Source organism: Phoxinus phoxinus (assembly GCF_949152265.1).
Source record: "Phoxinus phoxinus genome assembly, chromosome: 12".
Lineage (NCBI taxonomy): Eukaryota > Metazoa > Chordata > Actinopteri > Cypriniformes > Leuciscidae > Phoxinus > Phoxinus phoxinus.
Window position 1 is genome coordinate 1222509 of NC_136887.1, and position 9942 is coordinate 1232450.

Genomic DNA, 9942 nt, shown 5'->3' on the forward strand with positions numbered 1-9942 from the left:
TCCACTTGTCACGAACGCCAGTGAAGAACCCTCTGTCGGCCACCGGAGGTCTCACTCTCCTGAATATTAGCATGGGCTGTGAACTACATTTCCCAAGAATCTTTGTAGTTCCTTTACTGTAGTAGGTTGAGGCCAATTTAGAACTGCTCGTACCTTCCCCTCGTCCATAGACACTCCTTCAGGACTGATGATGTAACCAAGGAAGGAAGTTGAGGATTGATGGAACTCACACTTTTCTGCCTTGGCATACAGTTGGTGGTTGATGAGACGTTGCAAAACTGCCCGGACCTGCTTGATGTGTTCCTCCATGGTGTCTGAGTAGATCAAGATATCATCAATATATACGATTAGGCACTGGTTTAGCATGTCTCTGAATATGTCATTGATGAAAGATTGGAACACCGATGGACTATTGGACAGACCGAATGGCATAACGAGGTATTTGTAGTGCCCGCTACTGGTTGAGAATGCAGTTTTCCATTCATCCCCTTCTCGAATGCGTATGAGGTTGTAGGCGGAACGTAGATCGAGCTTAGTATAAAATTTGGCAGTTCTTAGTTGTTCCAAGGCTGCAGGAACCAGTGGCAATGGATATCTGAATTTGACCGTTATATCATTTAGACCACGATAATCAATGCAAGGACGAAGACCCCCATCCTTCTTTCCCACGAAGAAGAATCCCGCTGCTGCTGGTGAAGTGGATGGACGAATGAAACCCTTAGCCAGTTCTTCTTCAATGTATAATTTCATTGCGTTAGCCTCAGGTTCGGATAGTGGAAATATTCTACCTCTAGGAGGTGTTGTATCAGGCAATAGTTCGATGGCACAGTCACTGGGTCGATGTGGTGGGAGTTGTGAGGCTTCGGTTTTACTGAACACCTCCATCAAGTCAGCATACTCAGGAGGTACATGTGGTGTTGTGTTGAGCTCGTGGGTTGTGGTAGTAGTTTTTACCGGTATCAGGGTGATTGGCTTCAGGCATTTGGAGTAGCAGGTGGGATCCCACAATATGATTTGTTTTTCACGCCAGGAAATTTGTGGATTGTGGTCCTGCAGCCAGGGTAAACCAAGGATGATTGGGTTGTGTGGAGAGCGGATGACGAAGAGACGTGTTGTTTCAGTGTGTAGGGCTCCAACTTGTAGAGTCAGGTCAGTGGTGGTGTACAGTACATGGCCAGTCCCCAGGGGACGCCCGTCTAGTGCGGCCACTGCCAAAGGAGAGTCACAAGGGATTAGTGGTATCTTATACTGTCGAGCTAAACCTTCGTCAATAAAATTGCCAGCAGCCCCAGAGTCTAGTAAAGCCTGAGTGGTGATCGTTTCAGACTGACAGGTTATTTTAACTGGTAACTCGACACAATTATTGGTTTGTATGGCAGAAATCAGCAAACTCACCCTGCGGTTGTGTGTCTGAGAGGGTCGAGTCGGGCAGTCAGCTCTCAGATGTCCTGCTTGGCCACAGTATAGGCAAAGGTGGTTTCTGATGCGGCGTTCACGTTCCTCTGTGGAAAGATGAGTTCTCCCGATTTGCATGGGTTCAGAGTTGTCACTAGGTTGATTAATTTGGCTGAAAGAGCATGTAGGTCGGTTAGGTCTCCGAGAGCGAATAAGGTTGTCAATGCGAATGGCAAGGTCAATGAATTGATCTAGGGTTCTGTCTTCATCACGACATGCAAGTTCTGTCTGCAAATCAGAATTTAATCCTTGGCGGAACAGCAGTTTTAATGTGTCTTCCACCCACGTAGTTTGTGCAGCGAGAGTGCGAAATGTCAGAGCAAATTCAGCTGCAGTATCTCTTCCCTGACGAAGTGCAAGTAGTTGTTCCCCAGGATTCTTCCCTCCTTCAGCATGTTCAAACACTTCTCTTAAACGTTGAATAAAGTTAGTGTAACTGGTGCGCTCTAGTCCCTGGTTGTCCCAGACCGCTGTTGCCCACTCCAGTGCTTTTCCTGTGAGCAAAGAACACACTAAAGAGATCTTACTGTTATCTGTAGAGTAGAACGATGGTTGTTGAGCCAGGAAGATAGAACACTGCATAAGGAAGCCTTTACATTTGTTTGGGGCGCCATCAAACTTCTCTGGAAAGGCTAAACGAGGATTAGCAGACTGTGCACTGTGGGGTATTTCAATCGGTACCTGATTCGGCTGAGGCGTTGGAGCGGGTTGATTGAGACTTTGTACGGCTTTCACCAGCTCCTCAGTCATTGTGGTGAGTCGACTCAGTTGTTGATGGTGAATCGCCAGTTGAGTCGCTTGGGCAGAAAGTTCGCTGAGAACTGCTGGATCTGTAGGAGGCGAAGTCTTCTGTGACGAAGACTCAGGCTGAGTAGGATCCATATGCAGCTTTATTACAATCGGAGCAAGCTCAGTGTACAAACAGGCGTGGGTCAAAATACCAGGGCGAACAACAATATCAGAGAAACAAACGTGGTCAAGGCTGGCAAAAGTTCAAGGCAGGCAGATAACAGCAGAAGTGGGAGTCCAAGTAAAACAGAGATCAGGGGCAGGCAGAGAAGAGTCGTAAACGGTAAACCAAGGCAGAGTCCAAACACAGGCAGAAGATACAATAATCAGATAATGCTCAGAAATGCAGCCGGGGCAAACAAGAGCTCACCAAATTCCTCAGAATGTATTGTCAGCAGAATCAATCCGACTGGAGCCGCTTTCTTCCCTGGGCAGAATATGCACAGAACTCAATTCTCAAACCCTCCACTAAATTAACACCTTTTCAGTGCGTTCTGGGGTTTCAACCCCCACTTTTCCCATGGTCCGGAGAGCCGTCTGAAGTACCTGCTGTGAACGACTGGTTTCAACGAAGTGAGGCGGTTTGGAATCAAGCGCATGTCCACCTACAACGTGCCATAAACAGGGGTAAAGAGCAAGCTGACCGCCATCGCCGCCCCAGTCCCAACTACACTCCTGGACAGTGGGTGTGGCTGTCAACCCAAAACCTCCGTCTTCGCTTACCCTGCAAGAAACTCAGTCCCAGGTATGTGGGTCCTTTCAAAATTGTGAGACAAATCAATCCTGTGTCATACCGCCTTGAATTACCAGCCACTTATCGTATTTCTCCTACGTTCCATGTCTCTCTGCTGAAACCTGCCGGTGGTCCGAGGGTGGAGGAAGGCGGTGACTCAGGCCCCCCACCCATGATCGTGGATGGCGAGGAGGCTTTTCAAGTGTGAGATTTGCTAGATTCCAGACGTCGGGGACGCCAGATCCAGTATCTGGTAGACTGGGAGGGGTACGGTCCGGAGGAGAGGTCCTGGGTCAATGAGGATGATATCCTCGACCCCAATCTCATCGTTGAATTTCATAGGACCCACCCAGAGAGACCAGCCCCACGACCTCGAGGAAGACCCCGACGTCGGATGTGCTCTCGCGTCAGGAGCCGCTCGCAGGGGGGGGGCTCTGTCACGAACGCCAGTGAAGAACCCTCTGTCGGCCACCGGAGGTCTCACTCTCCTGAATATTAGCATGGGCTGTGAACTACATTTCCCAAGAAGCCACAGACTGGGACTGATTACTGCACACCTGATATTCATTACCAGACTATTTAAACCCTGCCTGTTCATGCACAATTTGCGAAGTCTTGTTTGCCCCGGCTGCATTTCTGAGCATTATCTGATTATTGTATCTTCTGCCTGTGTTTGGACTCTGCCTTGGTTTACCGTTTACGACTCTTCTCTGCCTGCCCCTGATCTCTGTTTTACTTGGACTCCCACTTCTGCTGTTATCTGCCTGCCTTGAACTTTTGCCAGCCTTGACCACGTTTGTTGTTCTGTCTCTGATATTGTTGTTCGCCCTGGTATTTTGACCCACGCCTATTTGTACACTGAGCTTGCTCCGATTGTAATAAAGCTGCATATGGATCCTACTCAGCCTGAGTCTTCGTCACACCACTCCACCAGGATACGGTTATAAGCATGAGCCCCGTCTGATTGGTCGTGGCGGCGGTGTTGCAACAATCTACAGAGATATTCTTAATGTTACTCAGAAAACAGGTCACAGGTTTAATTCGTTTGAAGTACTTGTGCTAAATGTTACGCTCCTAGATGTAAGAAAGAAATCCCTATTATCTCTAGCCTTGGCTACTGTATATAGACCGCCAGGGCCTTACGCTGATTTCCTAAAAGAGTTTGCAGATTTTCTCTCAGATCTGACTCATCGTCTTAATCATACTCTAGATTTAATTATATCATATGGAACTGATCCAACCGATATAGATATTATACCGCAAAGTGATGATGTCACTGATCATTACATGGTAACTTGCATACTATGTACGGCTAAAATGTGTCATGTTGCGCCGCGTTATCGACCAGGCAGAACAATCCTTCCAACTACTGTAGATAGATTCTTGAATAGCTTACCTGATCTATCTCAGCTCCTCAGTGAACCCAAACAAACAGATGAACTATAGGAAATGACTAGCAGTACGAGCACCATTTTCTCTAGTACATTAGAAATTGTTGCACCAATTAGATTAAAAAAGGTTAGAGAGAAAACTAAAGCACCATGGTACAACAGTGCTACGCATGTTATCAAGAGAGAAACTCGTAACTTAGAGCGTAAATGGAAACAAACTAATTTAGAGGTCTTTAGAATTGCGTGGAAAGACAGTATGTCACGTTATAAAAAGGCTCTAAAAGCAGCCAGGGCTGAGCATCTCCTCAAACTAATAGAAAACAACCAAAATAATCCAAGGTTTTTATTTACCACCGTGGCTAGTGTTCCGACGTTTTCAACTAACCCGCCCGCAACTCGGACCGCAAAAAAAAGACAGAAAATATTGTACCCGACCCGCTTCCTGACCCGCGTTTTTTTAAAGTAGCTAGTAAATGCTCATCGCGTCATGGGCCATAGACGGAGGAACTAGGGGTGCGCATTTTTCTGAATGCTGTATGATATAGCCTAGTGTTTTGTAATAAAGGCTTGATTTATTCATTTATTTCGTTTCATTTTCTTAACAATTAAGATGCTGCATGTGTTTATCCAGTCTAATCGAAGTGTGCGTCTCTCCCCGGACTTTCCCAACAAAAACCCCGCCCCCTCTCAGCAAATACATAAAACTGACATTACTGAGCTATATGCGTTTAAAAGTAGCCTATTAAAATGGCACAATGGCATTGCTCAGTTCAATGTGTTGGGAAATCGGGCATTTTGTCCCGCGTCAGCTTTTATTCAAAAGTTAATAACGCACTCAACATTCAAAAGGTAAATAAGGATTTCCCACTGTCATCTCTGACTGAGCTCGTGCGTCATCCTCGCGCCAGTTATTCAGACAATAAAGTGTAGACCTATGTATTTCATAGAACATTATTGTGTCTAGTAGCTACTATATAAATTACAAAGGTTTAATTGGCATCTTTATTTCAAACGACCCGACCGACCGCGACCCGAATATCATTAAAAATATTTTTGGATGACTCGTAACCGCGGGTGACCGCAGGCACCCGCTCATTTTGGATCAACCCGCGCATCACTGGTGTCAGATTGAACTTCTTGTGGAATAACCAATACTCCAACATAACATTGGCGACGAGGATGGCTGAGTTTAGCTTACCACAGCCGACACATTTTCTCCCCGTTCCTGGTGAACCGCCTGTCCCGTGGGCTAGTTGGATTGATGGCTTCACGGTGTATCTCGAGGCTATGGACTATACGGATATTCCGGATCGGAGGAAAATCACCCTGCTTCGTCATTGTCTCGGGGCCGAGGGACAGAGAATATATCGCGCTCTTGGTGAAGCGGAGACGTACGAGGAAGCGGTAGCTCAGCTCGCTCTCCACTTCACATGCCAGCAACGAGTCATACTACGCCGATATAAGTTACGCAAACGGCTTCAGCGAACGGGTGAGTCTGTGCAAGACTACGTCACTAATCTGCGAGACCTGGCGCGCTCGTGCAATTATGGGACACTTCAAGATGAGATCGTTCGTGATCAGCTTATTGAAGGAATACGGTGTGAAAAGACACGGGAAAAACTGTTGTTAGAATCTGATGAACTTACACTAAGTCAAGCGGTCGTAATCGCGCTGCAAGTGGAGGCAGCTGTCGAATGCTCTACATTACTCGCTGATGCGCGCCTCCCTGTGGACATCCCTATGCAACAACTCCAACCTATCAGTCACCATGGCCACAGTCCCTTACCCATAGGAAGAAGTGAGAATACGGATGCAGGTTTTCCAGTGCATTTTGCACAACCGCAGAGAAACCGACGCAGTTCAAGTTTTTGTGGCAATTGCGGCTCTAGTTCGCACAATTCAAGAGCCCAACATTGCCCTGCACGTGGGCAAACATGTAGGAATTGTTTAAGGAAAAATCACTTTGCTAAAGTATGCCGGTCAGCTCCTGCTACGCAAGCATCACAGAGGATGCTCTCGCCTGTCTGTAATGACTACACTGAGATTAGACATGTATCAGCTGACCTGGCAGCTTTTAGGACATGTACTGTGCTGCTGGATGAGGTGAGTCTCCCACTCCTCCTGGATACGGGTGCAGCTGCATCGTTGCTCAATGCCAATACGTATCACAAGTTCTTCTCCCATCTGCCATTACAGCAGCCATGCACATCCCTCTGTGGCTACAACAAGTCCAGGATTACCATGCTTGGTGTTCTCCGCGTCTCAGTACGTTATGGCTCCAAACACCTGCCATTATTCCCATTCTACATTTCTGAACGTGGAGCCAACCTTCTGGGGCTGGATCTTTTTACAAGCTTGGGGTTCACACTGCGAGACGAAAAGGGCTCTGATATTCACCATGTCACCTCCACCTGGCAACAGAGATGGCCTGCACTGTTTGACGGACTGGGCTGTCTTACAGCTTTCACCCACAAGCCTCTGGTGGACCCTGGGGTATCGCCAGTCATACAGCCCCTGCGCAGGATTCCTCTTGCTCTGCGGGAGGAAGTCACTGCTGAGCTTCAAATGATGCTGGACATGGGGGTGATTGAGCCAGTCAATGCGACCCCCAGCTGTTTTCAAAAGGTGATGGCCACCATCTTTGCTGGTATTCCTGGAGTTGCAGTCTTCCTGGATGACATAGTTGTCCATGCATCGGATGTCCAGACCCATAACAACCGTCTCAGTCGGGTTGTCAGTGCTCTAATGACACATAACCTTACGTTGAATGGAGAGAAATGCATGTTTGCAGCCTCAGCCATAGATTTCGTAGGGTTCCGTCTCACATCTAGGGGCATCGCCCCTCTTCAGTCAGATATCGAAGCGATTCAAAAAATCCCAGAGCCCATCTCCGCCTCCCAGGTAGCCTCGTTTCTGGGCATGACGGCCTACTACCTTCGTTTCCTGCCTCAGTACTCCAGAACTACAGCACCACTTCGCCAGTAACTAAAAAAAGAGGAGCCATGGAACTGGACTGCAGCATGCTCCGAGGCTGTCCAAACACTGAAGTTACAGTTTACCACGCCACCTGTCCTGGCCCACTTCGACCCTGACAGTCAGACTATTGTCACCTGCGATGCATCCGCTCAGGCCCTGGGAGCGGTGCTGTCTCAGGAGCAGGATGGAGTGGAAAGACCAGTAGCGTTCGCCTCCCGAGCTCTGACCCCCACGGAACAGCGCTACTCTGTCGGCGAACGTGAGGCCCTCGCGTGTATCTGGGCAACCGAAAGATGGCACCTTTTCCTCTATGGTCGTCGTTTCATCCTCCGCACCGACCATCAGGCTCTGACCACGCTCTTATCAGCCTCCGGCTCAGGTCATAAACCCTTACGTCTGCACAGATGGGGTGAGCGCCTAAGGCAGTATGATTACCAGCTCAAATTCACACCAGGGAGGGACAACGTGGTCGCTGATCTTCTATCTCGATCCATTGAGGCGCCCACACCGACAGCCTCGCCAGGCAGTGATGACATGGAGCCAGAACTCATCCAGATGCTCCATGCCCCTCTGAAAGCATCTGTCTCCCTAGAGGAGCTGCAGAAGGAGTCCAAGTGTGACTCCACACTGACAACACTCCGCACATATATACGCTCGGGGTGGCCAGCACGGATGCCTGGGGAGTTAACACCTTTTGCTAAAATACGAAATGAACTATCTTGCTGGGGTGATGTCTGTGTCTCCAGGGGCCTCTGTACAGTGGTGCCGGAAAGCCTACGTGCTCGTGTCCTATCAATGGCGCATGAGGGCCACTTGGGCATCGTTAAGCTCAAGCAAAGATGCCGGGACCTGGTTTGGTGGCCAGGCATTGACCAAGACATTGAAGGGCTGGTCAGGGACTGTGAACCTTGTCTCCTCAGTGGGAAGACTGGATTACCAGCTTCAACCCCTCTTCAACCTGTTCCATGGCCATCTCGCCAATGGGAGCATCTTCAACTGGACATTTGTGGGGAAATTCATGACCACAGAGTTCCTCATCATCAACGTTTTCTGGTGGTTGTGTACGACCTCCATTCTAAATGGACTGAGGTAATACCAGTCGGAACAGTCACATCACAGACCATCACACAGATACTGGACAGCCTGTTTGCTCGTTGGGGCATGCCCCATGCCATCACTACCGACAATGGACCGCAGTTCACCTCTGCAGACTTCTTCACTTTCCTTTGCAATAAGGGAATTAAGCATATCCGGGCTGCACTCTACCACCCCCAAGCGAACGGCGGGGTCGAAAGGTTCAACCAAAGCCTTAAGAACGGCATTCGTGCACATCTGGTCCAGGGGTATACATTCCAAACAGCACTCAACCTAACTTTGATGCATTACAGAGCTAGCCAGCACAACACCACCCAGGCTTCTCCTGCTTTGCTCATGCTCGGCCGGGAGATGGAGATGTTGTATTCAAGGTTCCCATGGTTACGGGAGGTTCTGTGTGCGCATGCGCATGTGAGTTTATCTGCGATAAAGCAGTAAAGAGGTTATCGTTTCAAGCTCTGGTGTCAGATTTAACTTCTTGTGGAATAACCAATACTCCAACATAACAGCTAGATTAACAAATAAACAGACATCACCCGACCAAAATATTCCATTATATTTTAATAGTAATGATTTCATGAATTTCTTCACTGAGAAAATAGAAAACATCAGAAACACAATTGTAAATGTGCAATCTTTGACAGCGTCTTATGATTCAGCCTCAATTATCACCCCGCAAGAACAACTACAGCGCTTTACAACTATAGGACAGGAAGAGCTAAATAAACTTATAACTTCATCTAAACCAACAACATGTTTATTAGATCCAATACCCACTAAACTACTGAAAGAAGTGTTACCTGTAGTGGAAGAGCCTCTTCTCAATATTATTAACTCGTCTCTATCTTTAGGACACGTTCCAAAAACATTCAAGCTGGCAGTTATAAAACCTCTTATTAAGAAACAACAATTAGATCCAAGTAACCTAGCAAATTACAGACCCATTTCAAATCTTCCATTTATGTCTAAAACACTAGAAAAAGTTGTGTCCGCTCAATTGTGCTCTTTCTTGCAAGAAAACGATATCTATGAAAAGTTTCAGTCTGGATTCAGGCCACATCATAGCACAGAAACTGCGCTCGTTAAAATTACAAATGATTTACTTTTAGCTTCTGACCAAGGCTGTATCTCAATACTAGTTTTACTCGATCTTAGTGCTGCGTTCGACACTATAGATCATAAAATACTCTTAGATCGACTTCAAAATTACACTGGTGTACAGGGACAGGCATTAAGCTGGTTTAGATCGTACCTATCAGACCGTTACCATTTTGTCCATTTAAATGGGGAAAAATCAAAGCCTCTTACAATACAACCTTAATCTAGAAGGACGTCCTGTTACTTTATTCTCTACAGTAAAAGACCTGGGTGTTATACTAGACCGCAACTTGTCTTTTGAAAATCATATTTCAAATGTCACAAGAACAGCCTTTTTCCACCTTAGAAACATTGCTAAGCTACGTAACATGCTATCAGTTTCTGATGCAGAAAAGTTAGTTCATG